This window comes from Nesoenas mayeri, assembly GCF_963082525.1.
Source record: "Nesoenas mayeri genome assembly, chromosome: 13".
Lineage (NCBI taxonomy): Eukaryota > Metazoa > Chordata > Aves > Columbiformes > Columbidae > Nesoenas > Nesoenas mayeri.
The window spans coordinates 3,425,132-3,437,155 of NC_137550.1; positions in this window are offsets into that span (position 1 = coordinate 3,425,132).

A 12,024-nucleotide genomic window follows, 5' to 3' on the forward strand; every position below is an offset into this window, starting at 1 on the left:
GCCATGGACAGCGGTGCCTTCTCCAACTACATGTGTTAATGGTAGGGCTAATTAGGACAATTTATGCCCCCCAAATTACCCTATTTCTGCTGGATTCTGCTTGCTTTGTACATCAGCTCTGCCAAGCAAACTGCTCAGGTGCGAGCTGTTTAATTTCTGCTATTTAAAGTCAAAACAAACCCATTTTATTTGACTAAAACAGGACAGAGTGCAAGACATGCAACTGGCAGATCCATTGATCCGTGGCAGGTGAGAAAAGAGCAGCTGGGACAACCTCTGCTGGTGGCAGTCAGAAGAGGATGTTTGGCCACAATCTAATTGTAAGGGATGTGGGTGAGTCCACGCATAGATTGATTAAAATTGATTAAGAAAGTGTATTTGAGGACTCTTCCAAAGCTAACTGGAGTCAGTGGAAAAGAGTCTTTTTTGCTGCATTCTCAGTAAGATTTGAGAGATTTAACAAATCAAGGGTAGGAGAACTTGATAGTATTTGAGGTGATGCATTCTGCTCCTGGCTCTCCACAAACTTACTGCTTGACATTGCCCAAGTTCGTAATTTCTTTGAGCAGTGTAAATAATTTCTCCCTCTCTCATTTTAATCAGTGACAACAATATCATTCTCTGTTCTTTCTGTGTGTGTCTACAACACACAGGGCACCTGGGATGTCTCAGCTGGGGCCCCCAGCCTGCTTTATCAAACATATTAAAAAAAAAAAGAAAAATGGTCAGAAACAAAGGCCAAAAGAGGTCTTATTATTATTTCTTTAGTGGTACATGAGAAATTAGTGTAAGGCTTGGTGCATGCAGGCTGTTCATACAGTTCCTCAGAAGGCTGATCTCTCCTGCTCTGTATTCAACTCCATTAATACTCTTTTCATTCCTACTGAGCCTACCTGAAGACTGACAGCTGTATATCATATTACTCTTGTCTGCAAAATGGATTGTTTTCCACAATGGGCTGAGATGACATGAGAATAGGGGAAATGAAATTAGTTTTTAAAAAATACAGGCAATGGTATATTCCCTTCTTTTTTTATGAATAATGTATACATTCATATAGTGTAGCATAATAAATAAGATTTTTTGACTTCCAATAAAATGCTGAAGAATGTCTAATGATACTGCTTTATCTATTCATTTAAAGTTCAAATATAAATTCAATGTATCATTAAATACACATTCACCTAACTGTATATTTCAAAGTCCATGGGATGTTTTATTTCTAGGCTTTTAATTCAACTAAAATGTGACTTCAGGAAGTGACTTGATAAATAATTTAAGAAATAGCACTTTTACACTGTAATCATGCCAGGAGAAATGAAAGAGTAGCTGAAGTGTCAGAGGTTATAAACTGCAGCAAAGGTATTAGCATCTTGGTGAAGAAGTCTATGTCACACAGAGAAGTCTCCTGGCAACATATTGACTTTTTCTAATTAGTTAAAAGATTTACATAGGCAGTAAAAATGGGCTAGTTTATTGGGTTTTGTCACATTCTTGTGCTACAATAGTTTTGCTCATTTACTCTATGTAAGAATACCTTGTGTGTGCCTGAGCCCTCTGCACGGCCGGGACTGGGAAGGGTCATCATGTTTGGTTGTTCTTGGCCTCACCTTTCAGAACAAAGTGGCTTGTGTGCTGTCAATCCTCAGCACCTCCTCGAGTCAAGAGAGGCTTTAAAGGAAAGTTATACTCGGAGAAATGACTGAAAATGCTGCTACTTTTGTTGTCACTGTATGGCATCTAGTTCAGATTTCCTTTGCTTGTAGGTAACAAGACAATGTTTCTAATTGTCAGTTCTCTATATTCAATAAAGACCCAAAACCAAAGCTGAGTGTTTTCTTGGCTGTGGCATCAATAATTGCAAAGATGCTGACAGCGATCCATACCCGAGGTGTGCTGTGTGTGACTGAGCAGGATGTGGCTCTTCTCTGCTGCCCTGGCTTGAGAGGAGGATGCTGAGGGGACAATAACTTCTGTGGTGAAGGTCTCCCAAGGAAGACATTTCCCTGCGGGTGGCTGGATGCTGCTTACATGTTAGGTTATGAGCTTCTTGTTGCTGCATTGTCTGGTATTTGCAGCCTTGCATAGGTCACGTGCAGGAGTGACAATTGCACAACCACAAGTCAGTCCAAGCAACAGCACCACGAAGCCTTGTTGCTTACGTGAGCTTGAAGCGCACTTGCAGAAATTTGGCCCGTGATTTTCCTGCCTGTATCACAGTTGCCTAACAAAACAGGGTCCTCCTGTGAACCTGAGCAAAACGCAGAAGATTGTATTTGCATGGAGCTATTCTAAGATATTTAAAAGTGAATAAAAACCACAGGGAAACTAAAAATAACACTGCTGAGCTGTAGAAAGCTCATATGTGCCATGTCAGAAGCAGAGTTGCAGCCAGAGAGGGCACAAGAAGAGTTACTGAGTTAGGAAAGAGAAACTCCACCTGGTCTAGTTCAAGGCAATCATCTGCTTAAATTGGTGCTAATGATGGTATGAAACTGTGAAGTGGGTTTGAAAGCGGCTTCTCCCAGTTTAGTGCAAGTGCTGTGACCCCTGGGACAAGCTGCACGTCTCTCCACTGAAATTAAACCGATGCAAGTTGTGCAGGCAGCCCAGGGGCAGAGCAGCGTTCGAGCTGGGGCAGAGGAGCAGGAGCGCACCTGTCCTGGGGTTGTGCTCCGACAGGTGTGGCTCGTTTGTGACCCTCACGTGCTCGGCCCCAGGTGTGGTGGGCACAGCCCGTTGCTACCAGCTCGGGGCTGTTGCAATGCCACCTTTTCTGATATGAATCTTGCAAGAGCAGGTTTGAAGGTGCCGACTCCTCCGTGCGCTTCTACAGCCCTTCGCTGACACAAAGGACCTTTCTTGGCCGTTTTCTCTGCCGAGAGCGGGCTGACGCGCGGAATCCCTTACTGGTGCTAGCAGCCCCTTTCCCCTCGGGCCTTTAGGGGCTCCGGCGGCGGCATTTTGCCACCGCAGGGGCCCGCGGGTGCGGCCGGTGCCGGTCGGGGGCAGCGGGGCCGGAGCGGTGGGCGGGCAGGGGCGGGGCGCGGCCGCCAGGGGGCGCTGCGGCGTCTCGCTGCGCGGGGCGGGCGGGCGCACCTGCCGCGTGCGGCGCCGTCGGCGGCAGCGGCGCGCGGGGCAGCGCGGTCCTGCTGCGCTCAGTGCTCCGCTCAGTGCTCCGCTCAGTGCTCCGCTCAGTGCTCCGCTCAGTGCTCCGCTCCGCTCCCCTCAGCGCGGCCCCGCCGCCCCCCGGCCGCTCCCCCGCAACTCGGCCGGGGCAGCGCCCGCTCCCCCGCGGCGGCGGGAAGCCGCGCTCCGCGCAGACTGTGCCGCCCCCGCAGCGGCGCCGCCGGCCGCAGCTTCCACTGGCATCGCGGCGGGGGCACGCCCGGAGCCCGCCGGCCTCGGACGGGGTCGTGCCGGCATGGAGACCTAGAGCGGAGCCGCAGGGAGGTAAGCCCTGCCGCGCGGCGCTGCTCGCGGGAATTGTTGGGGTTTTTTTAATATTCCCTCGAAAAAAGAGAAAAGTTCTGCTGTAACGAGCATCCTCTCGGTGCCGCCTTTGCCGTGCGCGGGACGGGACTGAGGGACACGGCATCTGCCGCCCCTCAACCCCGGAGGGAGCCTGGGGATCCGCTGGTGCCGGGGCGCCCCCGCGGGGCTCCGGACAGGGACCCTCTGCAGCTCCCGCTCTCCGTCCCGGCCGCCCCCGCCGCCTCCGTAGCCATCCCGCAGGTCGCGCTCCTGCCGCGGCACTCGCCGGTCGCTGCAAAGAGCGGCTGCTCGGGGCCGGAGCGTCCGTGGTGTCGCGGTGGCTCCGCCGTTCCCCGGATCGGGCCCTGCGGCTGTGGAGGCGCCGAAAGTGTTTTCTCTTACGAAGGAAGGTTGGTATGGAAGGGCTCTCACTCGTGGGCTCCCGGGGAGTGTTCTGCTGGAGGATTTAAAATGAAAGCACGCGAGGACTTCTTTTGTTTGTTTGTTTTGTTTTGGGATGTTCCAGCTTGGTGGAGCCTGTTGAAAAAGTGCCGGCTCTGTGGACGCTTGGCTGCTCGGAGGTACCGCGGTGGTGCCCTGCATGTCGGGTGGCTCTGAAATCTCTAGCTGTCTCCAAAAGTTTTATGGTAATAGGGATTTTCTGCTTTCGTTTGGGATCTGACGGAAACCTGCTAAAGGGCACTAAACCTCTCTTGAGCACTTGTTTAAGTGTCTGTTTTTGAAGAGCCTGTCCCTGGACTGCTGGCTATGCTATTATTCAAGGAATCTAAAGTTTCTGGTGGAAAATGCTGTAAACTGCAGTTTCTCAAAGTTACGGTAAGGTTTGCACGCTTTAGGCGATCTCTGCTCCTGTTGGCTTAACACCAAAACTAGGGCTCATACCATGAGGAAAAACCCATCCTGTCATGGAACTCATACTTTCTTATGCTACTCTGCAGTGTTTATACTCCCTTGTTGTTATCCTGATTGTTAAAACTAAAAAACTGTATTTTTAGAGTGTGTCTGGAGGGTTGTGATTGTTAGGATATTACCATCATAGTGCAGGTAGTTTTGAGGTTTTTTGTAGAGTTGTTAGAGGTCGGTACAAGGCAAGGTGAGCTGCTGCTGGCGTGGGAGCAGAGAAAGGTGGTTGGGAAGGCTGTTGCAGGGTGCCCAGGCGTTGTGCGAGTGTGGTTGCATTCGTGCCCGAGAGAGGCGCTTACCCTGAACGCTTGCTGTTGGTGCTTAAAAGGGTATATTATTTCTTAGCAGGGATAAAACTGTGTAGCTGCCTGGTGGTCTGTGATACCTGTCAGATATCTCAGCTGTAAGAGCAGGTGACTGCCTGCCCTGCTTCTGTGTAATGAGTGAGAAGGGTCTTCCCTCTGGAGGTAGGAGCAGGTGAGCTGTGAGGAGGATGTGGTAGCTGAAAAGCTTGGCTTGTGCCAGAGCTGAAGTAGGAGGTAAGTCTGGGAGGAAGCTGTCTGACAGCAAGTCAAATCTTTGTTTTGCAGTAGACAAGTGGCTGATGATGAGATGGAGGAATAGGCTGGGATTTGGGGTTTTGGCTCCATAAGTCAGTGGGGTGTAATGCCTGCACAATAAACATGAGAAATGAAGAGCTCTGGCAGCTCAGCGAGGCACAGGCTCTTTGTGGTTAAGCAGAGATTGTAATTGGTGATGTACAGGATGGCTTTCCAAGATGTTATGAAGAACCATGTCCTTCTGAGGGTATTTCTCTGTGCACAGGAGACCTCTTGCAGTGGGAGGACAGGGGCATGCTCTGACCTCCCTGCAGCACGCTTGTGTTGCTAGGCAGCAACTTGCACCTCCAGTGTGCTCCAGTTCCGAGTTTGTGAGAGGAGACCTTCCTCTACTGAACTAAAGCTTTCTAGCTGGTGATATATCCTGTGTGCATGGGTCTGCATGTGTTTCTGGCCTGTTCCTTGAGACCGGGGAGGGGTTGTCAGTCGGGAACGCGGATGGATGTTAACTGATACCAAGACTTTCTCATACTCACCCCAGTGCTTGTGCTGCAAGTGAGCACAGGAGGGAGATGAATCTTTGGTTGTTCCATTTGTAAGGCTCAAGAGTTCTCTGCAGACCACCCTTTTACTTTCGCAATACCTGAAAGCTCATAGGTTTGTCTTCAAATTGTTTGGTGATTGATGCTGTAGCAGTAAAATGAGAGGGAGAAGGGAGGAATACTTGCTTACACAAGAGGTAAGAAAAAAGATGAGATGTGCCGCATTAGTGCACTTAGACAACTTCAGTGAATGCCACACAATTGCTGGAACCCCTGTGCATACATGGTGCCAGCCAGCTTTGCCTCATCTGCTTTGTGTCTCACAGAGCGGAGCGATGGAAAGCCTTTTAATCTCCAGGGCTGCCAGTCTAGTGCTGCACTTTGAAGCAGGGCAGTAGCCGAAGCTGTTGGAAACCAGTGTGGGGAACTGGCCACTCTCCAAAGAGAAGTCAGATCAAAAAGAGTCTGACAGAGTCAGGAGGGATTCATAGGCTGGCAGGGAGAAGGGGAGCTCAGCAGAAGGGCTGTACTTGTGGCGCTGATCGCTTCTGATCTGGTGGTGTGGGAGAAGGAGGTTTTGTGGTTTGATGGAGCTGGAGGCCTGGGCCTCTGAAGAAGATGGACTTCACAGCCTTAAGTCCAGAGGAGTGAGGAATCGGAGGCAGGTAGGAGCATGCTTGCTGTGCTCAAGATCTCATGGGTGGTGTGCCTTGCTGCTGTACAATAAGCTCAAGCCATGGAGGGTTAAGAGTGTCTGTGTCTGGAGGCACAGGGCAGCTGCTGTCTTCAGTTCCCTGTGGAAGTAACGGGCAGCTTGTGTATGGACGCAGTGTGTATGAGGAGCCCAGCAGAGATGCAGGTGGGCTGCTGGACAGCAAGGGGGAGGAAATGGGGACAGCAGGTGAGGCCCATACCCCTCCAGATGCTCTGCCTGCATGCTGACAGTAGCATCCAGGTGAAACTCTTTAGCTGAGATGGGTCTGTAAAGGGATTTGGTTTGTTGGCATGGGCAGAGTAATTTGTTCCCTGACTATCCACAGCTGTTTCCTGGGGAGAGAAGGGCACATGTTACAATTATCCAGTTAAAGCTACAAAGCACAGTTTCCTCTATGTGGTATTTGGAAGAGAGAGGCTGTTTGGTTCAGAATTCTTATGTTCTGGGTTGACAGGCCCTTGTGGGACTGGAGATGGAGGAAAAATTCCAGGGAGCACATCTGTGCTCTGAGCAGACAGTTGTCCCTGCTGGGTGGGTGCTGGCTGAGGTGCGGAGCTGCCAGAGGCTGGTGGCGTTGACCTGTGTGTCTGAGGGAAAGGGCTGAGATTTGTGCTCACAGTAAGAAGTACAAATGTAGTATTTATAATGTATGGGCTTTCCCGGCTCTCCAAAACATTTGGGCTCTGTGTAATCTCTTACTTCACAGTGAGGCTCAAGCTGAAAATACCAAGGGATGGTAAATCATGAACAGCTATTAAAGAGCCTTAAGGGGCTGTATGGGAAACCATGTCTGCTCTTTAAGCCTTCCTTAAACAATATGAGTCTGAGCTATTTATCAGGAGGTCTTTAGTGCTGGAAAGGGAAGTGAACATTCAAACTGTATCACAAAGTAAAGAGGCACATTAAGAGGCCGTTTGCTTTTCAGGGTGTTCAACTAAAAATAAATCTTCCTTTAAACAGCCTTGAAAAGAAGACAAAGTGAAGAGATCTTGCCCTCCCTGAAAATAATGAGAATCTTTTTGCTAGCTCTGATGGTTGGGTTTTCCTCAGGCATCTGGTGCCTGACCTGGGTAAAGCCTCCCTTGGAACTGGTGTAGGACCAGAGATTGTGTTACGTTTAGTGACAAAGCTGGTGGGAGGGAAACTGTGTGTTAGAAAGTTCAGCAGTCTTTTCAGCTAATCCTTTCCAGTCCCTTTCTACCCCAAAAGCACTGCAGGAATAGAGTTCATTCCACCCCTCTTCCCACTGCTTCATGTGACGGTTAAATTAACAAGGATGTCTATTTCACAGAGCAGTTCCAGGGCATGTAAAATAAGTACCTGAATTTGATTTTGGCCCGCATCAAAACAAACCCCCAGTGTTTACAAGATTTCCACAAAATATTTGGAAGTAATGTTTTATAAACAGTTTCCTCATGATTCTCAAATTCTGGGAGGTTTGTTTGTTTGCTTGCTTAATTAAATTCTTATTTTCCCCCTTCCAACAAATCTGGCAAAACCCTTGTAGGTAGAGGCTACCTTCTGGTTATGTAAGGGGAAAAATTTTTCATCAAGAATATGATTATCAATTTAAGGTACTATGAGATGCTGCCGAGCACAGTGCTGACACCAGAGCCAGGTGCCCTGTCTTGCTTCTCTGGAACTGTGTTTTCTAAGTGAAAAACTGTGGAAGAGCGTTTTATAAGAAGCATAACAGCTGGTATGTCATCTTGTTCTGTTAATTCTGTTTTCTTTGAGCATTATGTATTAGTTAGGGAAGCATGTGGCCTTGAATGAGATCAAGGAATGAAATTCTAAGCACATTGCATGCAGAGTTGTGTTCTCTCGGTGCTTGTTTCATTAATGTGCAGGAGTGAATGTGGACCAGGTTTGCCATGAATAGTGCAAATATTGTTATTGTGTAAATATTGCAGAGGTATAAATGTATATAGGAGCAGATATAAAGTCAATACGGCTGACGCTTGTAACAACTGCAGTCTGTCTTCTATGTGGTCTCGGAAAGAGGACCGATTCAAGATGCTGTAAAAGCAGTTTCTCTATAAAAGCAGGGAGCGTTTCAGCATGCAGATGGCAGCCCAGTCTAAAATAGAGTTCTGTTTTGTGCTGAGCACCTCTGTAATGAACCTTGAGGAACACAAGGGGAACAAGAGAAGCAGTGTGGGGTGGAAGAGGAGGGATATGCTTTCAGGATTGAGACCTCTCTTTGAACTGTCTCTCTCTCCATTTTTAATAGCTTTTCTACAAAAGCTGCTTGGGGAGCAAGGTTGGTATGAGTACAAAAGAAGCAAAGCATCTAATATTTTGGCTTAATAATGCTCTTGTGTAAGACTGCTGTGAATTGGACAGATTTCCTTATTGATGTAAGAGCAGTGAGTGAGTTTTGAAACTGGTGTGGGTGAGAATGGACTTAGATCTTTTAGTCAAAACTTCTACTTCTGTGGTTAAGGATCTGTAGAAGAGACCTGTGATCACTGGCAAGATCATCCGAAACACTTAAGACGAAAAGGCCGTGACTTGAGCAGGGGTGTTTGCTCTGAGTGTCAGCAGCTGAAGAGCCAGAGTCAGGTGAAGCCACAGGTTTTCCAGAATTTACAAGGTTTATCAGTGACTCTGAAGCCTAAGAGTTCTCATCAGCAGCTTGTTATTTTTTCCCTCTGCAGGGTTGAAAAGCAGGGTTCAGAGTCCTTTCTTCCTGAGCAGAGCTTCTCCGCAGAGCAGGCTGGCTGGGCTGGGTCTGAGAGCAGCCTTGGAGCTCATCTTGGCCCAGAAGTTTGACCTCCTGGGACAGTGCTCACCCGCCTTCTCGGTGCTGGGAAGCGTATGTGGCCGTCCGTGTCTGGGGATCCTCTGTCCTCTGGGGCAGCTGTGGTTACTGCTGTGGCTTACTTTGCTTTGAGAGCTGTCAGGCTCTGACTGCATCAGCGCTAGGATTTAGGCTGATTTAAGCCGATTCTTAAAATTGCTGCCCATTCCCTGGTACTAGTATATGTGTTTAACTTTCCAAGTGTGGAACATCTTCACGTTTTCTTCTCTCCCCCAGCTGGCTTTTCTGTAAGCTTTTTAAGCACTTCTGCAAAGTGTCAAGAGGCTGAGCCTCACCCTCTAAACCTGAACTCTCTGGATCTGACAGTCTTTACCTATGGTAAATGTTGCCTGAAGTACTGTATTGATTCAACCACAATCTGCAGAAGTAAATATATGTAGAATATTAATAGCTCCTCCTCTACGGGGAAAAAAAGGCTTTAAATTAATAGATCCATTATGCTGACCTCATAAACCATGAGGTTTGAAGTACAGCTGTAATCCTCCTCCCACAACACGTATTTCACTTTGAACGTCTATAAAAAGGCCTGGACTACTCAAATATAAAAGCTGTGATACTGGGCAAGCATATCCATATATCCTGGGATGTGTAGTTACAATATTGCAACGTTAAGCCTGGAACAATGGTTCTCTGTAGAATTCAGGGTAGGGCTGAATCAGGCTGACTGATGGTGCAGCTAGGCATGAGGCTTAAAAAATAATAGCTAACTTTCCCACTCTGTTGTTGTTCTAGTTCCTCCTTAGAATTGCTTCCTGCATTTCCAAGTGCAGGAGCTGCTGCAGTAAGGGAGGAGTGTGATTCAGGGATTTAAAATCTGATTTGAAGAAATAATGAACTTGAATTCTGTGTGAGTGTGTTGCTTAGGGAGTCGAGGTCAGTGTGTGGTGTGAGCTGATAGTACTCGATCTGCTAATCAGTGCTGAGTAGTTCTAGTTCTTCTGGTTCATGAATCTGTTAAGATGGGCTGCTCAGGTTTCTGTCCAATTTTCTTGGTAGAGATTTAGATGAATACCTGTATCGTATACTCATCACTGACCGCTCTGGTTAGCATTTCGATTCTATAGATATTGGGAACTTTATCTGTATTTGGAATATTTCAGGGGATTTTTCCATTTCCCACTCTTCATTTTTTGCAATAAATGGACACTATTTTAGGCAGCTATTGGATTGGAAAGTTCTTGCAGGAAAAGGTACTTGTGTTAATGCTAGCAGAGTTTTCCTTCTACAGGGCAAACCAGCAGTCTACTCATCATGTTGAGTCTGATTGCCACTTCAACATGACTGAAATAACTTCTACTCTTTGCAGCCAGAAATATTAATAGGAGAAGTTATTGTGTGGAGGCCATCCACAGTATTTTTCTTTTGTGCCTGTCACTGAAACCCATTTATTTGTTTTGATGTTAGGCTCTAAGATGCCTTTTGAAGCTTTAAGTTGCTGCTCTTGGTATATTCTATGGCTGCTGTTTGGAAGATATTTAACTTTTAAATGGAAGCATTGCAGTCATTCAAGCCAAACCTCGATGTTAATACCTAAGGCATCATGCAGTTTGTTTCTTCTGAAATAACTGATATGATTCTGAGTTTAACCCTTCACATGACAAGTGATCTGAGAGTTTTTCAGTTGGTTGCTTTTCATTTGCAGTCAGACATGCAGCCTTTGGAGGAATCATTGCAGATTGGTGTCGTGACCTTCTCAGGTGCTCTGTGTGTTTAGATGTGGTTCCCTTTGCTTCCTCAGGACAATACTTTGGTCTTGTATTGCTATCACACAGGTGATAGACTGTTGAGCCAGTAATAATCCCAGGCATTTTAGATGTATCATTGTTGCTGGTATTTTGAGTTGGCACAGCACAAGCACTGCCATGTTCCCTCTGTGCTTACCTCAATTTTAAACTTCCCACAGAATTTGTGCCAAAAAAGGAGAATTAGCCAGATGTGCCTTTAGTTAAGGACTTAGGCCCAGTGGAGGCTAAAATCCAGCAAGACAAATGCTGAATGCACACTGCCTTGTAGAATTAAAGTTCATTGCATATTTAGACAACTAAAGTGGCTGGTTACGATGGTGAGGATGCACAGTGAATTAGGCAAGATGAAATATTCTTTGATGCTCATTGAGCAACAGAGCGAAGAACACTGCATGAGCTCAGGATACATTATTTCAACTAGCATGCATCTCTGATGTTAAATATTTTTTGTTTGTGTTTGAGGTATCAACAAAAAGGGACTGGTGCACATTGTGGATTTCTTCCATCCAGCATATTATGTAGACCAAAAATCTTTCAGTAATAAACAGCTCAAAGTGTGGTGTGTTGGGAAAAGACAACCTGAGAAAGAGTTCACATTAAAATTTAAAGCCTTAAAAACAGGAGTGGGGAAATGACTCAAAAAGAAATGAACGAAAGTTACCATCTAGCACACTGTAAAGACAATGAAAGAATTACTGTTGCCATTGCAGCGTTCTGTGTGGGATGAAAACTGTAATTTATTTCCGGGAGATTTCTAAGCAACTAAACCTGACAATTGGAAACCACTAAAGAGATGGGCTGCTGTTTTTAATGAGCACCTTCTGCATCGCAGCTTCTGTGGAGAAACCAGAATCTAGAGAGCCTGGTGGTGTGTCAGCAAATCTCAGTCTGTGCACAGACGTGTACCTGAGTGCACACGTGCACCGCTTTCTTTTCTTGCTTTCTCTTAAAAAGGAACTCCATATAAACAAAGCTTGTGGTAGAAATTAGAGAAAAATGAAATTATATTTAAAGAGGGAACTTGGGAATCTCAGTGCTGGGTTTTGCGCAGAATATTAATGCTCTGGTTTCCTTCTTGTTTCTAAGTGCTTTCTTCTAACCCTGTCAATTGGAATTCTTCTGAGTCTGGAAGCTATGTGAGCTGCAGTGAGTGCTGGAAGGACAGCAAGCAGTACATGAAGAAAATGGGACATGATTTCTCAAGCCCTGTTTTCTGAGGACTCAGAAGAAAGGACTAAGT